Source organism: Metopolophium dirhodum, chromosome 1, assembly GCF_019925205.1.
Source record: "Metopolophium dirhodum isolate CAU chromosome 1, ASM1992520v1, whole genome shotgun sequence".
NCBI classification, from domain to species: Eukaryota; Metazoa; Arthropoda; class Insecta; order Hemiptera; family Aphididae; genus Metopolophium; species Metopolophium dirhodum.
The window spans coordinates 116,929,463-116,952,677 of record NC_083560.1 but is presented as its reverse complement, the minus strand read 5'-3'; the positions used below and the strand labels follow the sequence as shown (position 1 = coordinate 116,952,677).

Sequence of the window (23,215 nt, the reverse complement as noted above, 5' to 3'; positions counted from 1 at the left end):
TATAACACGGATGATCATGTGGTAGATTAGCCGTATCCATCCGTTCAAGTAGGTTTGGATTATTCTTCAAGTCAGCGTAAAAGTCATCCGTCAAAATATAATATACCAATGAATCTAAAATAATATTAATTAATATATTAACTTAAGACCAATTTTAATATATTTACCTGTATCAGGTTACATAAGCCTTATATTATCATTATAATGTTTCTTCATAACATTATAATGATAGTCAATAGTCATACAATAAAGTCTTACTAATTTCTAACACTGAAAAACCTAGGTAAATAAAAATAAATGTATTAATAGAAAATTTAAAGTGTAAATATTTACCAATATAAATAGTCTTGTCGAATTTTATAATTGTATTCGTCATAGAGACTGCCGATAAATCCTCGTTATACGATGTCATACATTTAAATGTCGACTTATTCACCGGTTTTTGAAATCGCCGTTCACAAGACACCAATTCCGTCTTCATTCTATGTCTTACACATTCCGTGGTCTTGCCTTGTGAAGCAATAAAAATGATTTTTAAAAATTATTAAAATTAAAATTTTTTGAGGAATTATAACAAACCAAATACGGCATTATTCATGAGTTTAAAAAACAATATCTCGAAGTCGTTCGTTGCGTTCTTTCTCAACTCAGTATTCATCGTAATATACGCTGCGAGCCAGGGTGTCATTTAAGGGAGCCTTAAATTGTCATTGAAACATGTATTAAAATAAAAAATATGTTTATACTTTTTCAACTATAAGACCGTTTTTAATGGCCTGTTGTAGATTCCTATAGTGAATAATATATTTTTTTTTCGTCTCAAATGTCGCCATCAGTTTTTGAACTTTTGAGCCTAAGGGTATGGAATTTTATGGTAGGAATGGTAGGTCATTATGAAGTTGTTCTGGATATGCTATATCTACCTCATAAATTCTACCTATAGGGGATGAATCATCCAAATCATTCAACCCTCTCAACGTGGGCTCTACCCATTTGAACCCGCCATAAGGTATATATTCACCCATAGCATAACCATATAAATTATTGCAATCTTGATATATCAGCCATGATTTAGGTTTAGTATCATCATAATCGGGGGTCTGTTCGTTATTCACCGTTGCACACCGCATACTTGCCTGTACCAAGCCACCTCGTATACCTAAAAAATTTAAATAATTATAAAAATATTTAAACTTTTTTTTATACCTTTTTCGAATAGAAGGAACATGCTGTAATCAGTCAGTAATTCTAATTTTATCTTAGTTTTCTTCAGCATACAGTGAAATGCAGGGCCTGATTTAGGCATTTTGTGGCCTTAGGCAAAATAAAAAACGTGGCCTCTTGGCAACAGTAGCGTTTAAAGCCCCCACTCCTCAAACGAGTTGTATATAACAAAATAATAATTTATATCAATTTAATATTAACTTATACATTTTCACAAACATAATTATAATATTATTAATTTTTATCTCTACAGGCTACAGATTTATTGTACCTATTATTTATTAATTAATATATATATTTATTATTGAAAACAAAATTAAACATTTCTTTTTTTATATTATTTATTGACTGTAATAAACTTATTTTTATATTTATAATATAAATAATTAATAAGTTATTTAATAAAATTACTTTTCTTGCTTTTTTTAAAGCTAATTCATTTATTATATCATCGAAGTTTAAAGAAGATGTAAGATCGCTTTCTATTGATAGGAAACCTAAGTTATCAATTCTTTCTTATTAAAAATAGACTTTTATTTATTTTCATTTACATTTTACACTGATAAGAATTAATTATTTATTTTTTTTGAAATATTAAATGTTTCTTATATTTATTTTATACGATGAAAGTAGTACTCTAAGAAAAATAAAAAATGTTCATAAAAATCTGAGGCCCTCTAATAACGGAGGCCATAGGCAGTTGCCTATCCTGCCTTATGGTAAATATGGCCCTGGTGAAATGCCATCCCGGGGGCTGTAAAATAGTATGCAGGATCCAGACCATATGTACTCATACAAAGATCGCGGAAATTTTCGAAAATATCTGCCAGCAGTAATACGTCAATTTTAAAATATAGATCCGAATATTGACCAAGCGTCTCACAACCAAAGTGTCTCCACACTTCCACCGCGTGATTATATTCGTCAACTTTAATCCCTAGTTAATTTACTAAAAAAATCTTTTTTCTCCGGTGACGTATTTTCCTCCAATGTGTCTCGCCCGTCCGTGTACTCATATGGGTATACCCCCTTTCTCGTCACTAGTGCCATGTCAACTGCTGTAAAACATTTCGATGTCTCGCGGAATTTCTCAATGTTCGGTGTTAATAGGTTGGTTGCTAGTATTGATAATTTTGACGCTATAAACCTGAACGTATCTATGAAACAGATGGTAAATGTTTTTGATTATATACTTGGAAATATTTTTCCGCGCTGTTTGGTATGACATCTATCTTATTTCCATCATATGCAAGTTCCGTGACAATAAAATGAGCATCATAATTGGACAAGTTGTGGAGAAAGCACGGAACAAATTTCGGCTGTTTTAACCCGTAAGTGGTATGGTGAAAATAAATCACGCTAATGGTATGGTGCGGTCTCCTGGACCACTTAATTTTGTTAATTATATTAAGACCATATTTTTCAATTATTCCATCGAGTTATTTGCAGAAATAATACATTTACAGTGTCAACTTTTATTTGACTATCATTTTTTCGACTCAAATTTAACACTTTTAAAGAAAATAATACATTTTTTAGACATTTTAAAAAATTACTATGTTATATCTTACTTGTGCTTCGGCAAATCCTAAAGTGTTTAAAAATACGTTTTGAACTCTATCATCATCTAAATATTGAAGTAGATATAATTAAAAGCAATATAAGAAAAAGAATGATTCAAAAATTTTAATTTTTAGATACAAATAATGTAAGTCAAAATAGCCCTTGTTTATCATTGATAGATCAACATTCTACATATTTTAAATGAAATAAAAATCGCATATTCGACTTATTTTTTTATATTTATTGCTTGACCCACATAGTATATAACAAACATAAATAAAATATAATAATATATATTTACTGAAATAATAATCTACAAGAATAAAAAAAAATTGTATACAGGCAAAATGTTTTTTCTTTTCAACTAAACTAAATAAAAATAAATAAACAACTTTTAAATAAAAAAAAAAAATTAAATACTTTTACAAAACAACTTGAATTAAAATATAAATAAAAAATAAACAGTTAGGTACTTAGTTTCCGAAACAATTTGAACAAATTTTTCTGCTGCACTCAAGTCATATGGGATCCCCACAGTGTTTGCATTGATAAATAGTTTTCCTTTTCTTCTTAGGAGGACATATTCGACACGTTTTTCGTGATTCCAGTTTGTCTTCGTACACTGGCGTATCTTTTAAGTTTTTTGATTTACCGAGAACTCTTCCGATTCCACTCCTTATTTCACGTGAGATACATGTATTTTCAAAGCGTCTTTCTTATTCTGGACTCACAAGTTCAAACGCTAAACTCTTCAAATAATCGGCTCTTGTCATTGTTTCGTTATTTTTAAAAGAATTATATAAGACATACGAATTAACAGACGAAATATCAAGAAGTCTGTAAAAAATTGCTAACGGCCAACGACGAGTACGACGTCCAGTAGAATAAACAGAACATTTTTCGGCCAATGCATCAACGCCTCCTTTTGTACTATTATAATAAGAAATGATTTCAGGTTTTTGGACATCATTGTCAAACCCTTTTTGATTGTGCATCGATGAGATTAATAACACTGCTTTATTTGGTTTTGGCACGTACGATAAAAGTGTAAGATCTTTTGTAAATCCATATTGAGTAAAGCCAACTGTACTTTTCTTTGAGGTATATCACGTTCATTTTTTAGTGTACCAACATATGTTAATTTTTTCATTTTTAAAAGTTCAACAAGTTCTATGGAACTAAACCAATTGTCCGCAGTTATATTACGGTTGGTCCCTTGACCGTAAAACTGATTGTGTAGGCTTAGAAAACTTCCTTTCTGTATGATCTAAGGTAATTCCATCAGTATTTTGTCCGGCGTAAATGTATGCGTTAAATAAATAATGACTGCGCGAATCAGTTAAGCACATTATTTTTAACCCGTATTTAGCTAGTTTATTAGGTATATACATTTTAAATTTGCATCTACCACGAAAACTTACTAACATCTCATCCACGGTAACACATGAACTCAAAGAGTAATTCAATTTACAGTTTTCAATAAATTCATTAAAAATTTCAGAAATTGGTGCGAGTGGATCGTTTTCTTTTCTTTCAGTTCTAGTATCAGAATTATCGAAACGTAAACATGAAATTAAAAATAAAAACCGTTTTTTACTCATGACCAGGCGAAAAATTTCACGTCCTGTTCCGTCAGTTGCAAATAAGGTGTTTGCATTTTCATGATTTGATTTAAATACAGCTGAGTAAAATAGCAAACCAAACAATGACCTTAGCTCAACTTCGTCTACATTTTTGAGGAAACATTGCATAAGATTTTTATATTTATGACGAAAACTATCAATTTTTATGTTTGTCCAAACCAATATTTCATTTATTATATTCTCAGTAAATAAAATATTCCAAATTTCAGAAGGGCGAGCAGTATCACCAAATTGTTTGATCGGGCCACGCAGTCCAGGAAGTTTAGTAATAATATTGTGTCGAGCAGTTCTCGTATTTTTAGACGCGAACTCCTCAACCGACCATTCAAATTTATTTTTACCATACAAGAATTTCGATGGTCTAATGTCATCGTCATTATCAGTATTACTCTCTGCCTCACTTTCATCTGATTCACTTACATTTTGTTCCGATTCGGAATTATGATTACTATCAATACACATATTATCAGTAACATCATCACTTACGTCTGAACAATTTTCAGCTAATATGTCTGATATAATGTTCTGAAAGCTCGGGTCATTTATCCTAATGTTAGATGAACCAGCTTCATCCATTTTTATTTTTTTATAATTGAAAATAACGAAAAAATAAAAAAAACGTTAACGAACTTTGTCAAATTTTGATAAGAAAAAATAATTACGTTGATGGTACGGTGCGGTCCGTCAGACCGCTTATCACTTTAAAACAGCTGTTAACACCAGTATTTAACATGTTTACCTCCATAACCATTAGTTACCGTTTTATACTATCTCCGTGGAAAGGTAAAACCAACCTCTTTGATTGTATCATTAATACCTTATCACCTAAATCAAAACAAAAAATTGCAGCGGTCTGTGTGACCGTACCATACCACTTACGGGTTAAATCTAAATTACATTTAAAACAAAGTGATTGCCTAAATTTGCTGGTAAGGTGGCAATGGTCTCGGACTTTAACAACAGTTTTGAAATTGTGTTTACATAAATTATAATTATTAATCGCATTATGCCTACGAGTGTCGTCCTCAGTCATATTTATTGGGGTATTAGTCTCCAATAATTTTTCCACCCGTCTACTAATACCCACAATCTCTGCTATAAAACGTCGAGCCACATCCTGCCTACTTTCTCTACCACAGTATATAATAGGCGTCGTTGGTATATTATATTGTTCCAACAGCTTTATGGGTTGATGCCATAAAGTATATAGTCGGATGCCTTCACTATAAATCCATAACTCAAAGGAACATGATTTTGTATGATGGTGGTATTTCTACCTTTCGCCTCATCGGTCTTCACAAGTAGCGCCTCAAAGTCAGCATAAATCACAAAATGATGCCTATGTGTATTCCCCCATGATTTAAATTCCGTACACTCACCCGCCATCGACAATATGGGGAATAGCCTTATGTGATCCACAGATGAGTTTATTTATAATAAAATTCATTCAGCGCTGCCTGTCCACTCGATTTATGTTTCAATGACCTATCGTCATATGACGTGAAACATCGTTTACAAAATATAACACTCTGTTTATGGCTAGTTTTTTATGCTCGTATAAGTCTGAAAAAATTTCTAATATATACATAATGGTAATCTTCTCTGTCGGTAATAAATTGCAAGTCTAAGGGGCCTTAGGGCCGATTTCACCAACACAGTTAATCACGGTTAACTCATCTTAATCACGATTGACACTGGTAACCAGAGATTATGGATTTCACCATACCCGGTTAAGCATAAACGCTACGTAATCACGGTTAAGAACTAACCGCCCGATTTCGGCCGATTAACGTCGTTAATCACAATTAGTTTCATTATCAGCTTGTTTTATTGTTTTTGATAAACATAAAAAAATTCGTAAAATTAAAAACTAGTCGTACTTGGAGATTCGAATTTGATTCATTTGTGTCTGTTATTATTTCGTCTTCAATGCATCGTGCTAGGGAACGTGTAATGAATATTGCTTTTGAAGATAACGACGACGAAGATAACGAAGATGAGTTTATCATCTTCGCAATCCGTCGTCCTAGATGGATTCGAGAAAGAGCTGAAGACTTCGACACTATGGACGACACCGATTTTGTTACCAGGTACAGACTTACCAAGCCAACAGTTCTGTCGATACTGGAGAAAATAGAGGATGCACTCGAATTTGAAACTGATAGGTTAGTAAATGTGTTGTTAGAAAATACTTATACAAGAAATACATAGGTAGGTACCAGTACCAAAATTTAAAGCTATCTATTATAATATGTAAGTACTAAATTCTAATATTTTTTTACTTTTCAACAGGAATAACTGTATTTCTCCAATAAATCAGTTACTATGTACTCTTCGCTATTATGCAACTGGGTGCTTCCAAACCACTGGGGGGGATCTTTGTGGCTTTAGTTCCTCAACAATAAATAGAATAGTACACAAGGTTAGCTGTGCTATTGCGCTTCTACGTAGTCAGTACATTCATTTCCCTGATAACCCAGAGGAAATTAGACGGACACAGTTGGAATTTTACCGAAGAGCCAAGTTCCCGAGAGTTGTTGGTGCCATTGACTGCACTCATATTAAATTATGGCAATCACCAGGTAACTTCCAATACTTACCATGCCTTTTTATTAGTACTAGTCATAGACTCAAATTGTTCCTAAACATTGTGGTCCTTATAAGCACTAGCAAACACAATATAACAGATAATCATCAGACCCCCTTGAGCCTTTAAAATAAAAGTAAATTACAAAAACAAAAATGTTTGCTATATATCAGATATATTTTATTAGTGACATAGGCGCCAGGTTTTCAAATATCTATTTAGTGCTCTTACCAATGTCAAGTATTCATTAGGGGCTCTTCCTCTCTCACTCCCTATACTAAATTGTCTATAAAGTGGCAACAAAACATATTTACAATACAAAATAATACAATACAATTTATAAATATTAAGGGGGTAAACTTTAAGTTTGAAGGTGTTAAAAACCCCTGTGATTTAAGCCTATGTTAGGTACTAGTAAACAGAGCTTTCTAAAGGTAATTTGAATTTTTGAATTAAACATAAGTGGTCATTTTGATTTTTAGGTGGAGATACTGCAGAGCGTTTTAGGAATAGAAAAGGGTACTATTCATTGAATGTTCAGGCAATATGTAATGCAAATCTGGAGGTTATGGATGTAGTTGCAAGGTATGATGGAAGCACTCATGACTCAAGAATTTTTCGAGAAAGTAAAAGAAGAGCTTTGTTCGAGCAACTGGAGATGCACTATTAGTAGGAGATAGTGGCTACGCCTGCACTAGTTACATGATGACACCACTCCACGAATGCCATACACCAGCCGAACAATTGTACAATGAGTCTCAAATCCGGACGAGGAATCCCATAGAAAGATTCTTTGGTGTTTGGAAACGACGTTTTCCCATCAGGGCTTTGGGGCTAAGAGTGAAACTTATACGTGTTTTTCCTATTATCACTGCGACATTAGTTTTAAATAACATTGCCCGTAGAGCAGGAGAGGAAGTCCCTAGAGGATTTGAAATTATACTACCTGCTCCTTGGGAAGAAATACTTGCCCAGGACGACATACCAAATGAATATATGGACATACCAAACCCCACACAGCGTAGGGTAACACACCAAAATCGTGAACGGCAGGTGTTAATTGACAGTCATTTTGAGAGGTAAATGAAAATGATATATACCTATACCTATAGTATACCTGTATATTTATTAAATACTAACAATTTATTTGTTTATTTTGTTGCATACTCAGATTGGCTGCACAGGATCAACAATAATACTTCCGTCCCCAGTTGTAATATAAATGTGTTGTAATACATACATTTCATGTGTATACATATTTATTTTTTTTTTTTTTTGTGTATTTATTATTGTTTACTGTCTATTTATAATATTAAAATAGAAATCCAATACACTACTCAACTTTTGTTTTATTTAATCAATTCGTATCTTGTATTAAAACAAATTTATTATATTTCAACTTGATATGAAAAAAAAGAGGATTTTAGAACATTGGATAAATAATGAAAGATTTTAATTAAAATCTGTACGACTGAAACTAGAGTATGATTAAAAAATAATAGTTAATATATATTTATTTAATAAGTTCACCAAAATTATAATATATTATAATGTATACATGTGTACACAATTTAAAAAATAAAACAATTTTTTCACTCAAATTATTTTGAAATGAAAAAAAAACAACTGGTAGTTAAAATTTTAAAAACAAATAATATAAGCAAAAACAATATATCTTATTCATAAAAATCTTTTATCACATAAATATTTTTTGGCAAACTGCAAACAGTCTAAATAGTTTTTAAATAATAATAATTGTTTAATATGATAATAGAACAAAACAAAGTCAGACTTATATAAATTTAAAATATGTTTAAAACTTTACTTTGAGTCATCTTTAGCAAACAACCATTGCACTCCAGTTTCTCTCTCTATCTGAATTCTTATCAATTCAGTTTTCATCTCTTCCTGTTTTAGCTTCTCTTCTTCCTGCTTTTTTTTGAGCTGTAATATCTCTATTTCTAATTTATGTTCTTCATTAGCATTCATATTTTCTGAATTAAGTATAGCGACTCTAGTTTCAAGAAGAGTCTGCGAAGCTGATGTGGATAAGACTGGTCTTCTTCGGGACACAACATTTTTACTGTCTCTTGGACTTTTAAGTTTACTGGTGACTATTGGAGTTGCTGGAACAGGGGACTGCATTTCCACCAATGTGTTGGTGATGAGTGGAATCCTGCCTGCATGGGTTAGTGGCTGAGTTAATGTTTGCGAAGGCTGGCGGAGAGCAGTAGACACTGGAGCCTTCAACATAGCAGGGCTATACTGCGACCAATCATGTCCTAATGTCGTGTTGTTTTCTTTTTCCATCAGAAATCTTTCATCCTCATCTTCTTCATCCATTTGATTTTCCACGTCTTCAGTCACAGGTGCTGATAATGACTTATATACATATTAAACATATTAATATTAGTAAATAATGTAACTACAATTAAAGTTATAATAGTATTCATAAGAAAATTAACTTACCTGTGATTATTTGACTTTCAAAGTCTGCGTTGTCATCAAACATGTTATTAAAGGCTTCGACATGTGGTCGAATTAGCCCCACAACTGTTTCGATTTCAGGATCGGCTAAAATTGTCTTAGCTTTACCTCCTCCTGTAAAAACCGTACATTTGTTTACAAAAATGTGTACAATGTACATGTTGTATGACGTGTAGATATAATACCTGTGCCGTATATGTTATCTGCTTGCGCAGCAATTGCCATCTTCGCCTTTCTCTTAAGGTTGTCCCACAGCGTTTTTAAACTCTGAGAGTCTCTATGACATGTTGATGATGCTGCGGCAAATTCTTCAGCAATTCTATTCCACTTTTGGCTCTTCAGTTTCATATTTACACCGTCAGTCTTTTTTGACTCGATCACACTAAAGTGTCGAGTGATACTCTCTAAAAACATACGTTTTTCCGACTTGTCGAAAGTACGCTCTCGTTTCCTCTTTACAGTTTCCATATTTAAAACAAATCAAAATGACCAAACAAAAGTTAAAAAAAACAGCGGAGTGCGCACTGATTCAAATAAAACGATGCTACGATGGTCGTAGGTCAATAGACTATGGATAACCAATGTCTAATAAAGATGCTGATTTTACTATTATCACATTATCGTAGGCCACAGCTGTTTGATAGTACCCACAGAATTCTGTGATAGTACCTCTAATCGCGGTTAGTAGAGTTAATCACGGTTACCGTAATCGTGATTTGTGGAACCGTGATTAGCATGGTGAAATGCAAATCTAATTTAATCACGATTAACTTGTAATCTTGATTACTGTAACCACGATTAAAGCATATTTGGTGAAATCGGCCCTAAATGATCAGCTTTCTTCTCTTCTATTACTTTTAATGGTAAAACAATATGTGACACAGACTGATGAGGGATCGAATTTTTTTTCAATTCCATAAACATTAATTGACACGTTTTGATTGTTACGCTCGAATATCTTAACATCACACAAAGGTATCGGGAATTAAAGACCGGCGAAGTCATATTTATTTTCATGTTGGTAATAATTATTACTAATGTAAAACTTATTTTTACCCGCTACGTGTTTTGCTAAAACGCACCATTTGAAGCATTTGCAGTCATTATTTTGGGGGTTATTGGACCCAGAAGGTCCAAACATACAGAATATGTGCCTTCCAACTTCAGATTAAATTTGATATGATTTTTCTCAAGTGATGATTTTAATATTTGTATCAGATCAGATTTTATTGAAAAAAGAAATTCAGGAAAGTTTGAAATATTATTAACATTTTTCGTGAAATAATGAATAATAAGTCGTTTGTGTGATGAACTAGTTTCAACGAATCCGCCTATCTTAACATTATCCATACGTGCTTTTTCAAAATTACGAGCAGTTATTGTATTTTCCTTATGAACACGATTTTACCTATCATGGTGTAATGTTCTAAACAGTTTAATATCTAATAAAATAAATCTAAATATAAATATCTGTCATACCCGCGATAAAAAAAAAAACCGTATAATAAATTTGAATTACAACTTATATTGAAAAAGAATCTCAAAACTAAATGTTATGAATTGTTCATAATAAAAATTGTATTGTAAAAAAAAAACTTAAGAAGCGGTCTGAAATTCAGAACAATGCCGGAATATTTCGACGATTATACCATAGGATGCGACGAGTGAATTGATCGATACAATGCCAGAATACTCCGACTATTATACCAATGATCGATTCACAAACCGTTTGTTAAGTTTTTATGATAAAACTTATATTATCATAGAATCTTTGGAATAAAAATGTAATTATCCCTAACCTGTACAATAGTATCATGGTAAATCTTACCTTGCACATCGCATAGTTCAGCATTTTGAACCGGTGCACCGTAACTCCGCACGGATCGTCGCCATTTTATAATATATCACCTTAACTCCGCAAACAAGTTTTTTTTTCGACACCTTAACTCCGCATACAGGATTTTTTTTTAACACCCTAACTCCGCACATGGTATAAAATATATCGTATTTATTATTGTATTAATTTATTTATTTTAAATACAATATATTATGTTATTAAAATTAAATAAAAATAATATTTTAGAATAAATAAAATAAAATATAAAATATTTAATGTAAATTAAAATTAAATTGCATTAAATGAAGCTAAACTCTTTACAAAATTATACCTATCAATTTGGTTGTCGTTATACAATTCTATTTTTTTATTTATAAATTGTATATGGTTTTTTTGTTGTGTTCTAATTATTCTACTTTCATTATTATTGGCAGAATTCATTCGTATATAAGAATCCGTCTGCGTGGCTAATACATTTTTAATGAAAACTGCAATATTTGGATGTGCTGAAGTAAATAAATTACCAAATTTGGCATGAAAAGACTCACAATTGTTAGTTGTTCTTTCCAGTGTTGCTTCTTTTTTGGCCCAAATACTGGGTGGAAATGTTGCATCCTGTTTTATGTATGTTTTGTCTAAGTAAGTGATAATTTTTTTAACTCGTGCATCCTTGGGTTGGTCATTTTTAAAGTCATTTTCAAAACATAGTTCAACTTCGTAAGGATCTAGAAACATAAGACCAAATAATTGTCTGAGCCATTTTCCTATGTTGGATTCGTTGTTTTTATATTCTTGAACAAGACCAACTGCTTGTATTCGTCTCCACCTATTAACAAAAAATAAATAAAAATAGATAACTAAATATAATATAATATAATATAATATATATTATCCATACGTACCATGATTGACTAAGATGAAAACGGCATACAATTATAACTATATTAGGAAATATATCTTTGACGCTTGAATGAATTGCCGTTTCGAAATCGATTACTAGTGTTCTTGGTTGCAAACATTTGTTTAACGAATGACATTTTTCACGAAGTATTTCCCAAATAGCTGTATATGTATCTTTATTTTTATTTGGAAGCAGACAGAACACAACTGGTACAAATACGCCATTACAATATGCGTGAATACTGAATAATTGGTGAAAAAATTTCGTACAGTATTTAAATGTACCATCAACATATAAGGTCTGAGAATCACACATAAAATTTAAATTTATATCACATGAAAATATTATTATATGATCTAATGGGTCATTTGTTATAACAAAATATTCGTCTTTCACCGTTATCGGATTGGTGTTATTAATATAATCATGTACTTCAGAAATTGATTTTGGAAGTTTCGGTAAATTTCGTATGCGTTCACGAGAAATGCTATCTCTAATTAATTTTGTGTCTTTACATGTTAAAGTCGACACTGCTTCTACATTATTAGCTATTTCAAGTTTTATTAACTTGGAAGGACGATCAGTAATATAATCAAGTCCCTTTCGTTTTATCCCGTTACTAATCTTTTGTCGAATAATAATATTGGTGTCGATACTTTCATGTAGATGTGTCCCTGATTCCCGCGAAAAATTATAATCAACGCCAATCGTGTATAATTTTGCTGAACACGTTTTCTGTATGCATTTCCATCCAACTTCTCCGGATATTAGTTCTGTATACTTAGAGTATTTATAATTATTTTTTACTAACAGCACATTTCCCCGTTGACTGTATACAACACTGATTTCACTTGCCATATTTAAATAAAACTTAACTTAAGCAACAATATAATCTAACAATTAAATTTTAAGCAACTACTACACAGAGAATGCTCAGAGAACTGAATTCGTCCCGTATACATTCCACACTAGGGAAATAAATATATTGGTTATTAGTTTATTACCTATAATATGTTATCAATTTTATATTATATCGGTTTTATGGCATGTGGACTTTTGGTGTTCAAATATTTTTAGAATGCGGAGATACGGTGCGTTCGTGTTTTCGACCGTGCGGAGATACGGTGCATGCGGAGTTACGGATTCACAAAATATTTTTATTCATGCGGAGCTGCGGTGCGTCCTTTTGAACATGTTCCAAAACTTCTAAACACAGTTCATTATTATCATTATCATACACTGATCATTTAAGCCGGGTTTACATTGGTAGAGTATTTGGTAGAGTACACTAGCCTACTATTTTGTCTACTCACTCTACTCTACTAGTTTTAGTAGAGTAACTGTTTACACGAAGCTAGTATTTAGTACTAGAAGAGAGTGCAGTTGATGTGTAAACTCACGCCGTCACGGTTAGGTTTGATCAACTTCAAAACATCAAATAAACAAATATGGATATCGTACGTCGTCGTCATTGTCGAAAATTATTAAAGAAATGCCTTCGAGTGGTTACAACTGCGTTAGTAAACGATATTTTAGAATTCATTGATGAGAGTAATGAAGAAAAACGAATTTGGGTTCGAGAGTGGATAAAAAGAAGAACAGTACTTGGTGCATCAGAAAATCTTCTTACTGAACTAGCTTTAGAGGATCCAGAAGAGTACAGGCTGTGTTTAAGAATGACAAATGAAAATTTTGAACAATTATTGAATTTGGTATCACCAACTATTCAAAAACAGGACACTATTCTTCGAGATGCACTACCAGCGCGCATTAAGCTACAAATAACATTGAATTATTTAGCGACTGGTAATAGTTACCGAACCCTACAACATTTCTTTAGAGTGTCAATTCCCGCAATATCTAAATTTTTACCAGAAGTTTGTGACGCCATTTATCAAGCCCTGGAACAATATATTAAGGTATTTTTCTTTAAAATTATTTCGTACATAGGTACAATATATTTTATTATATATTAACAAAATATAGAACATTTACAATATTATATTAGTTGAAAATGAGACAATGTTAAGACTATAACTAATACCAACTACAATAAAAATGATTTTTATTCTTTTTAAGTTCAAAACATTTTAACATTATGGAGTGAAAAATTAGATAAACAAAAAAAATCCCATTTGGGGAAAATTAAATTTAAATCAATGACCAGGCTTTTGCGATGATATTGTCCCTGTTATCTTCATCATGTTTGTTGCCTGTGTTGGCTGATAGTAGAGTGTATTGGGTAGATGTATCTTGATCAGTTGCTATATTGTATTGTGTAGATGTATCTTGATCAGTTGCTATATTGTATTGTGTAGATGTATCTTCATCAGTTGCATAAAAAGATTGTGGTGACGTAGAATGAAAACTGTTTGACCCAGACTGTTCTGCTAATCGATACTTGGTCAAAAGAGACTGTATATCACTTTGAGCCAAAATAGCTTGCCTTGGTAACAACTTATTAAGTGCTGCAATAACGTATTGGCCAAAAGCATCATTATCACTTATTTCAGTGGAATCCATTTTATTTAAATCATTTTGAATATTACGCAATTCTGTAATTGCTGTTGTAAAATGATGTAGCTTCCTTTTTTTAGCTGATGTTTTTGTAACTATTGGAGTTTTTGCAGTAGGTGTTGTAGGCACTTGTGGGTTTCCAGCAACTACAGTTGTTGTCACCGGCGTTGTAGACATTTCTGTGTATTCACCTGTTACATTTTCCAACAGCCCTCCTTCGTTACCTTGGTTAATTAAAAAAACAAAAATAAATAAATGTACACAGTTGTATTACATTGTATGGTAATTATTCAAATAATAATATAATAATTAAATATTTAGATGCCAAAAACTTATGAAGAATGGAAAAGCATTGCGAAAGGCTTTGAAGATACATGGAATTTTCCTAAATGCTGCGGAGCAATTGACGGCAAACATGTGTTGATAATGGCACCTCCTAACTGTGGAAGTAAATATTACAACTATAAGGGGACTAACAGTGTAGTGTTGATGGCACTGGTTGACCATAACTATTGTTTTACTTATGTATCAATCGGCAGCAAAGGGTCAGCATCGGACGGTGGTATTCTCCAAAATTGTGAACTTGGACAACTTTTGCAAAAAGATCTGCTTCCATTAGGATATTGCGTTGTAGCCGATGATGCATTTCCGTTGCGACATTATATGATGAAACCATATAAATGTTACAGAACAGCTCTAACTGTACCTCAAAAAATTTTTAATCATCGCTTAAGCAGAGCAAGACGTATTGTAGAAAATGCTTTTGGCATTTTGGTTAGCAGATTTCGAGTATTTGATAAAAAAATATATTGCAATTTAAAACAGTGAACAAACTTGTACTAGCTGCGTGCGCTCTTCATAACTTTCTACGAAAATCTTCCTCTACATACCTACCACCTGGCTCTATTGATGAAGAAGATATATCGAGTGGTTTAATGAGAGAAGGTCGCTGGAGAACGGAAATAATTGAGCTTCGAAATTTGGAAAGTCATAGGGAAAGAAGAGCATCAGACTTGGCCAACAAAATACGCGATAATTTGAAAAATTATTTTGTAAATGAAGGAGCTGTACCTTGGCAATATAGGCATATATACTAATAAATATGTATAGAGTCTAGACTAATAGTATCTGTTTAGTTAATTTAATTAGTTTAATTATATTATAATATGTTATAATATTTTGAAAAAATTGTACCAAAATGCATTGGTTTATTGTAAGTAATTAAACTAATTAATTAATAAATAACTAACTGTTTTTACTAGTAGTATCTGTTTAATTAATTTAATTTTCAATTATATTATGTATTATACCATCTGAAAAAATATTCGGTACAACATGGGGCAAGCAGAAAAATAAAAAAAACACATAGAAGGAATAATTTGTATAGTTTAAATGCAACAGAAATTAATAAATCAAACCTTACCTAAAAAAAATGTTATATTGAAAATACCTCTAGAATAATTAAACTTAAAGTTATTTATAATAGAATTTCAAAACTGCCCCATGTTGGCCTGGTTAACGGTACCATTTCTAAAAATTTTAGTATTTCCAATATTTTAACATTCATCTTCTTAAAACTATAACTAAATACTGTTAGTTATATTATACATTTATAATATGTCTAAATATTTATACTTATTTAATTCAATGAAAACTTTAAAACTAGTTGTTTTAACAGCATATTTTGGTAAAATAGTCATAATTTGTAAAATTGACTGTACTTCAAGTTACATTAACAATTAAACTCAAATTAAAGAGGAAAATCAGTTAAGTAATATCAATAAAATAAATATTACTTACCTCCACTTTCTGCATTGTCCTGTGTACAACCAATTTTCACAGACTTGACATTTTTCATGAATGAATCCATCAATTTGAACCATTTTATATTTGGAACATATAGATCATCAACACCACTACCAGACTTCTGTGATTTTTTTATTTTTAATAGTTCTTGGTTGTAAGTACACCTTAAGTTTTTTATTTTTTGTTTCAATTCAGTCACGCCAAAATTATCTTTTTTAAGTGTCTTGACGATATCTTCGTAGGCAGCGTCTCTCATTAATTTATTTCTATAATCTTTAGAACCAATATTCCATATACACTCATGCTTTTCATACAATTCCACCAGCGCTATCGTGTCACTTTCAGACCACTTCATTTTTAAAAATTATTAAAACCTTTTTTATAATGAAGTAAAATGATGTAATACAATACGATCAGAAATGTAGAATAGTATTATATTATAAGGTTTAAAAACATTAAACAAAATTAAAAATGTTTACAAAGTTTAAAAATAAATATAATCCATGTGCCGGTTCAGGCGATATCAACAATATTTTACTTTACTATACCAAAAATAGACTGTTTACACCAGTAGAGTGGTGGTAGAGTATAGTAAAAACGATGGTGGGGGTAAAAGCAAGTAGAGTGTACTTTACCACAGTGGTTAACTACTCTACTATACCGATTACTATCTTTAGTACTCTACCTATACTATTCCTGAGTGTTTACATTATGCTAGAAACGATAGAGTACTCACTCTACCGTCGTACTATACCGAATACTCTACCAATGTAAACCCGGCTTTACTCATATGGGGACAGGCACGACTTTCCGGCTGTTGGATGGACCAGCTTGACTGTCAGGTCAGTGTCGGACTGGCATACCAAAGGCCCATGGATCAGTTTTTTTAAGGGGCCCCCAAAAAATGTACACTGTATTTCGTTGAAACAACATATTAAGATACTTCTTTAAATATAGGTACTTTACATTTTTACTAATATGGATTATAATAATATATAATATATATCATAATCATGATTCATGAGTTAACTTAAATATAAAAGCAATTTTACAGCTAATTATTTTTGAAATAGGTACCTACCTATACTTAGTAAGAATATTTTAAATAATAAAACACAATTTTTAAATAAGTAATTTTTTTAATTCATTAGATGAATATGCTATAGTCTCTATCAATTTTTGAGTGTCAATAGCTATATTTTTTTCTATAGCCATCAACATTAATGGAGTTTAGAGTATTTAAAACTTACTTTTCGTACTATTCTCAGCAACACGCTGCACTTGTTCCAGTGTAGGAAAACTTAATTTTTTTTGATGTGGGGATGATTGGATCGCTAATAATGCTTTTTTATTTCTTTCTGCCTTTTTTGCGGCCCCAGATTTATATATACGTTTCATGTTCTGATGTTCATAAATTAATTGCACAAATTCACGGTAAATAAATTAACAATAGACAATAGTTTAACATCAAATATATCGCATAACAATTAACAATAATCGACAGCACGCGAGTACACGACTAGAGCAGTGAGCAGTCTGATTAATAAATTAACAAATCAATAATCATAGCTGTGTACGTATTATACTATTATCAGTATTATCCTAGTTATATTAGTCGACAATATTTTTATAAATAACTATAGTCGATAGTCGATACTCGATGGGATGCCCGATGCGAGAAAAACATTATATAATATTTATAAATAATAGCATTATAATACAATATTAACGCAAAGCCGACGCGATGGAAATCATTCGTTTAAAAATAAACTATGAAACATTTGAAGCTACAAAACAATAAATAATAATTATTAGTTACACAGAAATTAAATTACGAAAACTAAAATTATATTTCTGTTATAAAATTTCAATTTAGGAGACATATCCGTAAGCTATATAAGAATTATATTATTTAAGTCGCTTTCAAAAGTAAATGTCATACCTTCATCATTATTATATATTTATATATCATACATTTATACAGATATTATAGACGTATAGTATTGTAAATTAATACATAATACATTTTTTTTCTATGCAATATTTGCATGATTGCTGAATCCAACAGCGGGGCACTGGGGCCCCTGCAAGGTCGGACAAGCGGGGTCCTCGTGGTCTCGTCTAAGTCCTATAAAACCTAACTTAACTTGCAGTAGTGCAATTAATCCAAAAAAACTTATTACTAGACAATTTCATTTTACTATTATTCATCATCATATTATAGGCCATAGGGAATGCTGGACAAAATTGACGACACTAAAAAAAAAAAAAAAAAGGTAGGGGCCCCGGCCGCATTCGCGGCCCAGCGGCCATGGCCAGTCCGACACTGTGTCAGGTACAAATATTTGTGGCGCAACTTCGGTATATCCATGTTTAACGGCTCTAGGGTGACTCGATGTGTTTTCATTGTTGGACACACTGACTTGTGGATTGAGTACTACTCTATTACTCCGAACTGCAGGGACGCGAGCAATACCTAAAATAAATAAATAAATAATTAATTAATTAATTTAAAAAAAAAATAATAAATTAACTTCAGAAAAATGTATAATATCTGTAATGTTCTGAACATACCATGGATGTTTTTCGTATGGCATGGTAAGTTAGCTTGTCATTAAATGTTGAATTGAACAATGAGCAAGAGAGCCGAACTGCATCATGCCTTTTCTCATGTCCAATCAAATTACACTTATGACCAAAAGACGCAGGACACTTACCGCAATTAAACATATTATATTTTTAAAAGAACAACTAATATTATATACTAATAAACTAATATACTTCTTAAAATGAAAATGTAAAACACTTTGAAAAAATCACGGATTTAAAGACTTAAGAGTCAAGAGGTATGTCGATCGTGAAATGTGTGTGTATACCGGACAAAAGACTGGAAACACATTGACCGAACATAGTCACTTGACACGGGGCAAGATAGCCAGAGTCCGTTGATCTCAAGATTTTTTGTGAAGGTGGTAACATTTTAAGCCATGGCTTACTAAAATATTATTCTCGTAAATACTAAATGTTTAGTTCATGTAATATTTTTATTTATTTTGGGTTTTATATATTGTATTGGATAAAAATAGTTGGTATGCCACTAAAGATTGTATAATATGTGTGTGTGTATGTGTGTTACCTTTGAAATATAATAAATTATATTTTAGACCCAACTCATACCGCCTAAAATAGATCTCGAAATATTAGACCCTTCATGTATATTACTCTTATTATATTAAATTAATTTTGTATTGAATCTATGTAATAATAATAATAATGTATTTATTTAAATCTCACCATTGCGGCATATCTAAATGGAGGATTCATTATCGCAAGGGGGGATCAATTATTCAAATTCAAACCGTTGACCACACTAACATAAATCTGCTGGAAATACAACATCACCCCCAAACCTAGGCGTATTGGGTCTTGGTACTGTACTAATAACCACCTAAAAACCAGATTAAGCAAATGTTATAAATAATTTAAATATAATATAATGTTGTGAATACTAAGAACCCCTGGTTACTTTATATGTAGAATATATGTTATTAGTATAGTGATATTGTACACCACCACCGGCCAAAACGGAATGTGCTGAGCAAACCCTTTCGGCCCGGACGGGGCAACGACTCACTGTGTATAACACAAGCGAGTCAGTCAGTGTTGCCGATGATGTGGTAATTACCCCATACTTTGGTAATTTAATCCACTTGTGGTACATGGTGTGGTATAGTTAAAAAGGTGGTAATTTTGTGGTATTTATGAAAATACAAAAAAATGTGGTATTATTTACTATATTTACTTTGAAACCGGCCATTACAGAACTAAATTGCATTATATTGAAATTTTTTTTTTTACTATTATTTGTGGTTATATAATTCACAGATATTTTCTATAATACCACAGAATAAAATATAAATTTAATCTATTCTGTGATAATATTGTTCTGTGGTGATAATACTAATTGATTAACATATTTTGATCGCAGACACGATTTAAGATATAAATCATGATCGCAGATAAGCAGATTACCTAATCAATGTTTAAACGCGTAACGGTACAAGTTGTACAACTGTTACTGTTACTGTAAATAATTTCTGTAGTAGGTACGCCAGTACACAGATATCTATACTAACTATGTATTTATAATTATAGCCATGACAAATAAGATGCCATACTATAACACGGTTGTGAATATGCAACCGCGGTAATTAACTGACAATTATATTATAATTTATAAGTTATAAAAACTGTCAACTGATAAATGATAATAGTATAATACTCATTACTCATTAGTCAAAATAATCATTAGTCATAGCGATCACGAAAGTTGAAAATATGAATTTTGAACTTTTTAGTTTTTATTGACTTATTATTATTCAACATCCGTTCACTAAGTTCTAAGTAGTAAATTAATAATTATATCTGTTATTTTGTTTATAAATATTTATAAAAAATATTTAGTTATGGATAAATCGCTTAAAAAACTTGAGTCTAACACTCAGCCTACTCAAGTTATTTTAAAAGAAACGGAACAAATTGATGAACCGGAACCTATTTTGAGTTTGTTTGATGCTGATTCGAGATTAGTTACTGAACAAGAGCTAGAACCTTCTCATTCATCAACAACAAACAAAAAAAAAAAAACAACTGTTAGAAAATTTAATGAAAAATGGCTAACTATGACAGAATACAAAAATTGGCTTACTACCAAAATTAACTTAAAACAAAAAGAAGTAGCTTACTGTAAGGTCTGCAGTTCTTTTTTGAGTCCTCACCTTACCGAGATTAAGAGACACGGACAATCCGCCAAACATATTGTCAATTCCAAACAAGTGGTCCAACAAAATTCAGTCAATGAAGCTTTTAAAATGTCATCATTGACCGAAAAAACCAGAATTGCGGAATTGAAACTTACTGCCCTTTTTGCTACAAATAATTTGCCATTTTCTTTGTCTGACACACTAACCCCTCTACTAAGCACAATATTTCCAGATTCTAAAATTGCCAAAAATTTAACTCTGAAGAGAACCAAAGCAACAGCAGTTATGAAAAATGTACTAGGAAATAACTTTTTAAATGAACTGTGTGATACACTTACACAGCCTGGTTCTTTTTATTCGCTTATAATGGATGAAATAACTGATATTTCCGAAATCAAACAGTGTGCGGTTGTGATTATATATTTTGATACAAAAACAATGACTGTAAAAACTCAGTTTTTGGATATGGTTGAAACATTTTCAGGTAAATCATATCCTTTTAATTTATTACTTAAATATTACATTATCTAATAAGTTATTATTTTGTTTAGGAACGGCTGATGATCTGACGGACACCCTTCTAAAATGTGCTTCAGATAAAGGTTTAGAGAAAAATATGATGGTTGGATTTTCTTCAGACACAACAAATGCCATGGCTGGAAAATTTCATTCTGTTTTCACAAATTTGAAAACTGCTATACCAGGTATTGCTTGTATTAAATGTTCTTGTCATATGATTCATCTGTCTGCATCCAAGGCGTGTCTAAAACTACCACGGTCTATTGAAGATTTATTGCGCAACGTAGGCTCTCATTTTAGTAGGAGTCATTCTCGCCAAACCAAATACAAAGCCTTTCAAGAATTTTTTCAAGTGGAAATACATAAAATATTGTCACCCTGTACAACTCCCTGGCTGTCACTAAAAGCGTGTGTTGATAGAGTATTAGAACAATTTTCTGCTCTCAAAGAATATTTTAGACTGGTTAATTTTGAAGATCCCTCCAAAACATCAGAATTAATTTATAGTACTATGGAAAACTCATTTAGTATAATATATCTGGAATTCATGTCTTATTCACTTGGTATCCTGACAAATTTCAACACTTTGTTTCAAGGTGAAGGGCCTTTACTACATTTACTAAAACCTGAAATTGAAAAGTTGTTGAAAACAATAAGTATGAATCTTATGACTATTGAGTATATAAGAAACCTTGACTCAATCATGAACGTTGCGCCTAATCTGTCACAATATTATCTTCCTTTTAACGACATTTATATAGGTATATGTGCAACTGATTCGATAACAGATTTAAAAAATAAAAACGTTGTTAACTCTAATGAAATATTTAAGTTTTTTAAGTCATGCCAAGAATTCTATATAGAACTTGTATTGGACATAAAAAAAAGATTTATATTTGACGACTCTGTGTTTGATTGTGTAACCGTAACTAATCCGTCTTTAGTAAAACAATTCAAAACAAAATCTTTAGCTAATATATTAAAAAGATTCCCAGTGTTAAATAATTTCATAGACAATGCACAAGAATTGGACAAGGAATGGAGGGAACTAGCACTCATAGAATTAGAACCAATAGAACCATCAAATCCAAACGATATTATGGAATACTGGAGGAAAGTATTTTGTATGAAAAACTCTTTAGGTGAGATATATTTTCCGAACATACTTATCGTAATGAGACTCTTACTGGCTTTACCATTTTCCAATGCATCAGTTGAACGTTTATTCAGTGATCTTAAAAACATAAAAACTCTGCATCGCAATAAACTTAAAACAGATTCATTGGTGGGGATTCTTAGGACAAAACATTCCGTTGAAGACTGTATTAATAAATTTTAAGCCTTCAGCTGCAATGGTTAAAAGCAAGA

General features: G+C 31.5%; 1 pseudogene; it reads left to right on the top strand.

The window, feature by feature from the left end:
- Positions 1 to 3,732: 3,732 nt before the first annotated feature.
- Positions 3,733 to 8,250, top strand: LOC132952992 (putative nuclease HARBI1; annotated as a pseudogene).
- The last annotated feature ends 14,965 nt before the right edge of the window (positions 8,251 to 23,215 follow it).